This window comes from Pongo abelii, chromosome 10 (genome assembly GCF_028885655.2).
Source record: "Pongo abelii isolate AG06213 chromosome 10, NHGRI_mPonAbe1-v2.0_pri, whole genome shotgun sequence".
NCBI lineage: Eukaryota > Metazoa > Chordata > Mammalia > Primates > Hominidae > Pongo > Pongo abelii.
Genome location: NC_071995.2, coordinates 123770180 through 123778137, shown reverse-complemented (window position 1 = coordinate 123778137; position 7958 = coordinate 123770180). Strand labels below are relative to the sequence as shown.

Below are 7958 nucleotides of genomic sequence, written 5' to 3'. Positions count from 1 at the left end.
TCACTGCAACCTCCACCTCCCGGGTTCAAGCAATTCTCCTCCGACTTCTTTCTCCCAAGTAGCTGGGACTACAGACATGTGCCACCATGCCCAGCTAATTTTTGTGTTTTGTGTAGAGATGGGGTTTCACCATGTTGCTCAGGCTGATCTCAAACTCCTGGGCTCAAGTGTCTGTCTGCCTCGGCCTCCCACAGTGCTGGGCTAATAGGCACGAACCACATCACCCAGCCAAGGCTATTTCTTTTTTAAAAATTTAAACAGGGGCCATGCTAAACTACTCTGTATCATTCCAATTTTAGCATATGTGCTGCCGAAGTGAGCACAGGTATTTTATTTATTATTGTTATTATTATTTTTTGAGACGGAGTCTTGCTCTGTCGCCCAGGCTGGAGTGCTGTGGCATGATCACAGCTCACTGTAGCCTCGACCTCCCAGGCTCAAGTGCTTCTCCTACCTTAGCCTTCCAAGTAGATGGGACTACAGGCATGCACCACCATGCCTGGCTAATTTTTGTATTTTTCATAGAGATGGAGTAGCATTATGTTGCCCAGGCTGGTCTCAAACTCCAGAGCTCAAGTGATTGGCACACCTCAGCCTCCCAAAGTGCTGGGATTACAGATGTGAGCCACTGCATCCGGCTGGCTATTTTTATCCATAAATTTTTGCCCTTGTGTGCATATATATCTGAAAGATAACTTCTCAAAGTGAACTTGCTGGGTCAAAGGTCGTATGCATTTTACATTTAGACAGGCTTTGTCAAATTCCCCTCCAAAGAGGTTACACAAATTTACCCTTCTACCAACAGCAGTCAGCAGTGCCTGCTTCCTCACACCCTAACAACACAAGGAGCTTCTCACACTTTGCTTATTTATCTGCTAGGTGAATTACAGTATCTCATGATAGTTTTTTGTTTTTTTTTTTGAGATGGAGTTTCACTCTTGTTACCCAGGCTGGAGTGCAATGGCATGATCTCGGCTCACTGCAACCTCTGCCTCCCGGGTTCAAGTGATTCTCCTGCCTCAGCCTCCTGAGTAGCTGGGATTACAGGCATGTGCCACCACACCCTGCTAATTTTGTATTTTTAGTAGAGATGGGGTTTCTCCATGTTGGTCAGGCTGGTCTCGAACTCATAACCTCAGGTGATCCACCCGACTCAGCCTCCCAAAGTGCTGGGATTACGGTATGAGCCACCGCGCCCGGTGATAGTTTTACCTTAAAAATTATTCTGTGTTCCCTCACACAATAAGGACCTCATTGATTATTTCACTTGACAAAGTCACTTTCCATGTGGAAAACACTTCTTGAAGCCCTTGGGATCTCAGCTGGGGACGCGGAGACTTTGCCCTCCAGGAGGGCGTCTAATGTTTGTGATGATTGCCTCATCTGTCATTTGCACTGAGCTTGTGTTGCTAATTATTAGCTATGGTGGATGCAGAGAGAAAGACGGAATTGGATATGGAATGGCAGAAGCTATGACAAACTGCAAGAGTGCCTGGCTGTCACTGTTTAAAAAATTATAATGTTTCTCAAAGGTAATTTTGTTATAAAGTAGTTGTGCAGTTTGTTCATTTAACTGTGCAGTTTGTTTATTTGTTCATTTAACAAATAAGGGACCGTAGAGACGGGGTCTTGCTATGTTGCCTGGGCTGGTCTGGAACTCCTGGGCTCAAGCGATCCTCCTGCCTCGGCCTCCCAAAGTGCTGGGATTACAGGTGTGAGCTACTGCACCCGGCCAGCAGGGCTGTCCTTTTTCACTTGCCCCAACCTCAGAGGCTGATGGACTGATTTGCTCCTGGAATCTAAGATTCACGCAGCCACAGAGGGACAACCTGGCGACTTAGCTGAAGCGTGTAACATTGAAAATAATTATAGCCGGGTGCAGTGGCTCACACCTGTAATCCCAGCACTTTGGGAGGCCGAGGTGGGTGGATCACAAGGTCAGGAGTTTGAGACCAGTCTGCCCAACATGGTGAAACCCCGTCTCTACTAAAAATGCAAAAATTAGCTGGGCATGGTGGCGGGCATGGTTGTGGGCAGGAGGATCGCTTGAACCTGGGAGGCGGAGGTTGCAGTGAGCTGAGATTGCACCACTGCACTCCAGTCTGAGCGACAGAGCATGACTCTGTCTCCAAAAAAAAAAAAAAAAGAATTATGGTGTGCCCATGCTCACAGCCGAAATTAGAAAACAACCCTAAAAGTCCACCAGTGTAGACCAGGCACAGTGGCTCACACCTGTAATCCCAGCTCTCTGCTCTGTCACCCAGGCTGGAGTTCAGTGGCACGATCTCGGCTCACTGCAACCTCCACTTCCCGGATTCAAGCGATTCTCCTGCCTTAGCCTCCCGAATAGCTGGGATTACAGGCGCCTGCCACCACAACTGGCTTATTTTTGTATTTTGAGTAGAGACGGGGTTTCACCATGTTGGTCAGGCTGGTCTTGAACTCCTGACCTCAAGCAATCCACCAGGCTCGGGCTCCCAAAGTGCTGGGATTACAAGCATGAGCCACTGTGCCCAGCCAAGAACAGTTTTTATATTCTATTTTCACATTGAAAATCAGTCACATTTGCTTCAGCCTCAAAGAGCGTGTTTATGTAAAATTAAATGAGTGCTGGCAGCAAACTGCACTTTTTTTTTTTTTTTCTGAACAGGAAATGGGTTAATAGGTATGGAGTTGTAGTTTTGCAGGATGAAAATGGGGGCCAAGTTTCAGTTTGGGAAGATGAAACTGTTCTGGAGATGAATGGTGGCAACGGCTGCACAGCAACGTGAATGCCCTTAGTGTCACACATACAAATGGATAAGATGGTTAAAAACTATGTGCATGGTGGTAAGACATGGAAAAATGTTTAGAAAGCAGGCAGAAACAGGAAACAATTGTTGAGTCTTCCATTTGGGGGGCTTCTAAAATGTTCCCAGAAGGTGGAGCAGTGCCCCCTCCCAGTGTGGGGAGGTTTCTGTGCGTGCTCACGGGCACCACGCTGAGTTAGGGGCTGGCAAGGGCCCTGGTGAAGTGTTACCGAACCTAAATTGAGAGTCCATGGCCCAAAAGCCAGAGCATCTCTCAAGCATATGCAGGCTGTCTTGGCACCCCAGTTCTCTCCAAGGCCGCCACAAAAAAACATAACGCAGCCACAAGGGGGAGTGGGGAGGTGACTCGCTCCTAGCCGGGTGCTGGCGTCACCTAAGGGAAGTGGGCACAGAGCGTGGTACCCACAGGTGGCGCCACTGTTCCCCACACCCTCCCTGCACCCCTCCATCTCCTCCGTCCTTTAAAAATTGTGGTAAAATACCCATAACATAGAACTCGCCATTAAAAAAAATTCACCATTTTAACCATTTTGAAGTGTACAGTTCGGTGGCATTTAGGACATTCACAATGTTATGCAACCACCTCCTCCATCTAGTTCCAGAACATTCCTTTGCCCCCAAAGGAAACCCCTGTACCCATTATTAGTCACCTCCTATTTCCCCCTCTCCCCAGTCCCTGGTGAACACCAATCTGTTTTCTGTCTCTTTTTCTTTTTTTTTCAGAGGGTCTTGATCTGTCATCTGGCCTGGAGCGTAGTGGTGCAGTCATAGCTCACTGCAGCCTCAAATTTCTGGCCTCAAACAATCCTCCTGCCTCAGCCTCCCAAAGTGCTGAGATAACAGTCATGAGCACCTCTGTGTTCTGTCTATGGATATGCTTACTCTGGAGGTTTCCTATAAATGGAATCTTGCACTGTGTGGCCTTTTGTATCTGGCTTCTCTCACTTTTTTTTTTTTTTTTTTTTTTTTTTTGAGACAGAGTCTTGCTCTGTCGCCCAGGCTGGAGTGCAGTGGTGTGATCTCAGCTCACTGCAGCCTCCACCTCCCGGGCTCAAGTGATTCTCCTGCCTCCTGAGTAGCTGGGACTACAGGCGCCTGCCACCATGCCTAGTTAATTTGTTTGTACTTTTAGTAGAGACGGGGTTTTGCCATGTTGGCCAGGATGGTCTCGAACTCCTGACCTCAGGTGATCTGCCCACCTCAGCCTCCCAAAGTGCTGGGATTACAGGCGTGAGCCATTGTGCCTGGCCCTGACTTCTCTCACTTAGCATCATGTTTTCAAGATTCATCCATGATGTAGTATCTATCAGTGTTCAAAAAAAAATTTTTTTTTTGAGATGGGGTCTCTGTATGTTGGCCAGGCTGGTCTCTAACTCTTGACCTCAAGTGATCCTCCTGCCTCAGACTCCCAAAGTGCTGAGATTAGAGGTATAAGCCACCATGGCCGGCCAATATTTCATTTCTTTTTATGGCTGAATCATATTCCATGGTATGGACAGGCCACATTTTGTCATCCATTGATGGGTATTTGAGTTGTCTCGCAAATAGTTTTTTAAATGGTTAAAAGTGAATGAGTATTATGTGATGTGTATTTTTGCTTTTTGCTTTTGGCTGTTATGAATACTGCTGCTATGAACATGCATAGGCAGGTGTTTGTTTGAGCGCCTGTCTTCAGTTCTCTTGGATGTATGCCTAGGAGTGGAATTGCTGGGTCATATAGTGATGCTATGTATAATTTGATTCTTTTTCTTTTCGTTTTTTTGTTTCAATCAAGCAGACCCTGAATCAGAATAGGTTCAGAGAGACTCCCTGTATGTTTAACTTGTTGATGAACTGCCAAACTGTTTTCTTCCCCTTCCTTTCTGATTATGATAAGCAAAACTTCTTAATATAGAGACTTTCACCTCATTCTTGAATCTCTGCAAAGCAGCCAGGGATTCCCTTAAAACTTGTACATGACTACTGCCCCATCCCTGCTTAAACCCCATCAACTGCTTCTTCCCAATGCACACATGAAAAATGCAACTTCCTCTGCGAAGGCTACAAGGCCCTACAGGACCAGGGCCTCCCAATCCTTGCCCCCCTGGCCACTCAGGTCTGAGGTCAAAGTCAGTTCCTTGGAGAGACTCCAAGATTGTCCTATCTGTTGTTCCTCCCACACCGTCTCTGTCTTCTACATGACGCTGAGTTTGTTTTTTATCACACTCATCACAGCCTGAGCAGAAGGAAGGATGATACCTCACTGCAGACCACAAGGTCTAGCTGCCCTGGGTCCGTCCCTGGTGCCACTCTCTGTCTCACGGTCTGTGCTCCAACTGCCAAACCAGCTCCTGCCACAGGCCCTTTGCACTTGCTGCCCACCCCTACCCAGAATGCTCTGCTCTCATGGGTGACTTTTTCTCAATCATTTGGTTTTGATTCAGATTTTACCCATCAAAGAGGCCCTCTGTGGTAGGCTGAACAATGGCTCCTCCAAAGATGTCTGCATCCTAATTTTCTGGGACCTGTGACTGTGTTACTTTGGGATTAAATTAAAAGTGCCGAGATGGGGAGATGATCTGGGGCTTATCTGGCGGGTTGATGTAACCACAAGGGTCCTTATGGGAGGGACACAGGAGTCAGTCTTGGGGAAGAAGGTGACGTGGACACAGAGGCAGCGGCTGGAGTGATGTGCTTTGCGGGTGGAGGAGGGGGCCATGAGCCAAGGAGTGCAGGCAACCTCTAGAAGCTGAAAAAGGTGAGGAAACGGATTGTCCCCTAGAGCTTCCAGAAGGGATGCAGCCCTGCAGACTCCTTGACTTTAGCCAGGTGAAACCGCTTTGGACTTCTGACCTCCAGAAACGAAAGATAATGAGAAGATAATCAATTGGTGTTGTTTTAAGTCACTATGTTCATGATTTGTTACAGTAGCGAACAGAAAGCTCCTTGACCAACCCAGGCCCCACCCCAGGCAGAGTCTAAGCCGCTCCTTTCTTTTTTTTTTTTTTTTTTGAGACGGAGTCTTGCTCTGTTGCCCAGGCTGGAGTGCAGTGGCGCGATCTTGGCTCACTGCAAGCTCTGCCTCCCGGGTTCACGCCATTCTCCTGCCTCAGCCTCCCGAGTAGCTGGGACTACAGGCACCCGCCACCATACCTGGCTGATTTTTTTGTACTTTTAGTAGAGACGGGGTTTCACTGTGTTAGCCACGATGGTCTCAATCTCCTGACCTTGTGATCTGCCTGCCTTGGCCTCCCAAAGTGCTGGGATTACAGGCGTGAGCCTCTGTGCCTGGCCCTTAAGCTGCTCCTTTCTAAGCCACTCCCTTATTGTCTTGATTTTATTGTCGCTTGAGTATCCTACAAATGGAAGCTCTAGTTCAGAGCACGTACAATTTTTTTTTTGAGACAGGGTCCTGCTCTGTCACCCAGGCTGGAGTGCAGTAGTGCGATCACCACTCACTGCAACCTCGACCTCCCTGGGCTTAAGTGACTCTCCAGCCTCAGCCTCCCCAGTGACTGGGACCACAAGCACGCACCATCACACCTGGCTAATTTTTAAATATTTTGTAGAGATGAGAGTCTCACCGTGTTGCCCAGGCTGGTCTCAAACTCCTGGGCTCAAGCAATTCACCCACACATCAGCCTCCCAAAGTGCTGGGATTACAGGCGTGAGCCACCACACCCAGCAGTTTGCAAATTTTAAAACTTTCTGACTCTGTTGCCAATCTGTCCTCCAGAAACATGTTGCCAATTCCCAGCCTTACCCACAGCAAGGGAGAGGTCGCTTCCCTCTGCTGTTGGTGTCATGGCTACAGAAAACACTGCTGCCCTCCCTGAGGGCACTGTTCCCTCCCTCCCTTTCCCTTGACCACCAGTTAAAGGATGTGCAGCCTCAGTCTCCTGGGCTGTTGACGTTTTCATGTACTATTCCCTCTGCCTGCAAATCTTTTCCCAGCTTTGAGTGGCAGGCCTATTTTGTCATTTCCACGTTAGTTTAACTCAGAGAGGCCTTCCCTGACCTCCCAACCTAAGGTTGCCATCTGGTCCTGCCTGATCCCATCTGTTTTACTTCTTTACTTAGCACTTTTGGCTCCCTGGTGTTTACTTAAGTCTCCAGCATTCTCCACGAGCAGGGGCCTCGTCTGTCTCACTGCTGTATCCTGGTGCCCAGAACAGGGCTTGACGATAGTAGGTGCTCAATAAATACGTGTAGACTAAATAATGAATGGATAATAATTTTTTCTATCTTGGTGAGCTGTTTTTGTTACATTTTTGAGTCTTATCTTCCCAAAGCATCCTTCCTAACTTCAAACGATTCTTAATTAGTTCTCAAGATGGAGTAATAGGAATGGTATTGAGGTAGGAACATAAACAAGTTTTCAAATGTCAACAATAGTTGATTTTTTAAATACAAGAGACAAAAAGGCCACATATTGTATGACTCTTTTCATGGGAAAGATCCAGAACAGGCAGATGCACAGAGACAGAAAGCAGATGAGTGGCTGCCAGAGGCTGGAGGAGGGGGAGTGAGGAGGGAGTGTTTAATGGGTACAGGGTTTTATTTTGGGGTGATAAAAATGTCTGGAATTAGGTAGAGGTGGTGGTTATACAACACTGTGAATGTAATAAATGCCACTTTTTAATTGATTTTTTTGTTTTTGAGATGGAGTCTTGCTCTGTTGCCCAGGCTGGAGTGCAGTGGCATGATCTGGGCTCACTGCAACCTCTGCCTCCCAGGTTCAAGTGATTCTCCTGCCTCAGCCCTCCGAGTAGCTGGGATTACAGTCGCCCACCACCACGCCCAGCTAACTTTTGTATTTTTAGTAGAGATGGGTTTCACCATGTTGGCCAGGCTGGTGTCGAACTCCTGGGCTCAAGTGATCCTCCCACCTTGGCCTCCCAAAGTGCTGGGATTACAGGTGTGAGCCAATGCGCTCGGCCACTTTTTAATGTAATTTAATTTTATGGGTTTTTTTTTAATTTTCTTGAGACAGGGTCTTGCTCTGTTGCACAGGCTGGAGTGCAGTGACGGCATCTCAGTTCACCGCAGCTTCAACCTCCTGGACTCAAGTGAACCTCCTGCCTCAGCCTCACGAGTAGCTGGGACTACAGATGCATACCACCATGCCTGGCTAATTTTTATATTTTTTTGGTACAGAGGGCATCTTGC

The 7958-nt window shown here is 47.6% G+C and overlaps 1 pseudogene; it reads right to left on the bottom strand.

Moving 5' to 3' along the window:
• Positions 1-223: 223 nt before the first annotated feature.
• Positions 224-323, bottom strand: LOC112135936 (U6 spliceosomal RNA; annotated as a pseudogene).
• Between the last annotated feature and the right edge of the window lie 7635 nt (positions 324-7958).